Genomic DNA, 1,716 nt, shown 5'->3' with positions numbered 1-1,716 from the left:
ATTTAAATTTTCTTTCTTTTTTACCGAAAAAACCAAAGAGTATGTTTTTTAATTTTAAATTTGTTTTCAGTTTCATTTATTAGCATTTATCCTGTGAGCCATTCGGCTCTTGATTTGGGTTCGACCGCAACAAACATTAAAATTACAAGATACACCGAAAATTCATTGTACACAAATCAGACCATCACGTCCGTAAACAATAAAATCCTACAGAAAAAGCACAACCAGTCCATGCTGCGTAGAGAAAGTGCAAAAAAATCAATAACAATCATAATACAATGCAGATAAAAGTTTTAAGTATAAATCGATACTAAATCATGAATCCTTGCAGTCGCGAAAACTTCAAATCTAGAATGTTCCCTCCTCGTTCACGGAACAAAATCGATGATTCCCCATGAGAACAATGATTAATTCTAGATTTGAAGCTTTCGTGACGGCAAGGATTCATATTCTTAGATTTTTTCGGTTAAGTCACGTAGGTAAAAAATATTAATAAAAATTAATAAAAGTAAAATAAAATAAAAATAACGACAATGATTGCCCGCACAGTGCAGCAGCGGATAGAACCTGACTCTTTGGTTTTTTTCGGTAAAGTCACGTCGGTAAAAAAAAATAAATAAAAATTGATTTCAAGTGATTTAATTAAAGAATTATTTTTTATTTAAAGTGATTAAATTTATTTCATTACATTTTATTTAATTTATTTTAATTTAATTTATTTTTATTTTATTTATTTCTTTTTCACCTACGTGACTTTACCGATAAAATCAAAGACTCTGGGGACCCTTGCAATCACGAAAACTTCAAATCTAGAACAGATAAAACCCTATACGTTTGCTCATGGAATCGATTCCGAGATTCGATGTGCGTTCTACAATCGAAGTGCCTCAGGCGCAACGAAGTCCAAGCGGAATCGACCGCCCGGATCGAATCAGACGCCCTCGATTCCCGGATCGAGTTTGCTCGTCGCCATGGAGACCGCGTCCCCGTTGAGGCCTAGACACGCGCGCAGCCTGCGGCTCCACTGGTCGCGGCGCAGTCGTCAGCGGGGGGATCAGGCGCTACACGGCCGCCTTTGTCTCTCTCTGTCTCTCTCTGTGTCTCTCTGTGTCTCTCTCTGTCTTTCTATCTCACCTGGCCCGCGTCGCGCTGTTCGCGAGTGAGATTTACGTCGGAGCGGACCTAGGGGCGAGACGGTGCAGGTGAGTGTCGGGTTCGCTGCGGCCACCATCAGCGTCATCATCAGCAACATCAGCAGTAACATCATCATCAGCAGTATCATCATCAGTAACATCACCATCATCAGTAACTTCACCATCATCAGTACATCATCATCAGCAACATCATCATCAGCAACATCACCATCAGCAGTAACAACATCAGCAACATCACCATCAGCAGTAACATCATCATCAGCAACATCATCATCAGTAACATCACCATCAGCAGTAACATCATCATCAGCGTCACCATCAACACCATCATTAGCAACATCACTATCAGCAGTAACAACACCATCAGCAGTAACATCACCATCAGCAACATCATCATCAGCAACATCACCATCAGCAGCAACATCACCAGCAGCAACATCATCATCAGCAGCAACAGCATCAGCAGCAGCAACATCATCATCAGCAGTAACATCATCATCAGCAGTAACATCATCATCAGCAGTAACAACATCATCAGCAGTAACATCACCATCAGCAACAT

At 40.6% G+C, this 1,716-nt stretch overlaps 1 protein-coding gene across 1 annotated transcript in view; it reads left to right on the top strand.

Annotated features, from left to right (window-relative positions):
* The first annotated feature begins 967 nt into the window (after nucleotides 1-967).
* The window catches only part of LOC133339007 (fibroin heavy chain-like), a 17,641-nt gene continuing 16,892 nt past the window's right edge, over nucleotides 968-1,716 (top strand). Inside the window, exon 1 of the mRNA XM_061547142.1 lies at nucleotides 968-1,202. The gene's annotated coding sequence lies outside the window, so the exon portion shown is untranslated. The remainder of the gene's footprint in view (nucleotides 1,203-1,716) is intronic.

This window comes from Lethenteron reissneri, unplaced genomic scaffold, assembly GCF_015708825.2.
Source record: "Lethenteron reissneri isolate LAM-NWPU_2019-01 unplaced genomic scaffold, ASM1570882v1 scaffold_1639, whole genome shotgun sequence".
Lineage (NCBI taxonomy): Eukaryota > Metazoa > Chordata > Hyperoartia > Petromyzontiformes > Petromyzontidae > Lethenteron > Lethenteron reissneri.
This window is presented reverse-complemented; position numbering and strand designations above follow the sequence as displayed.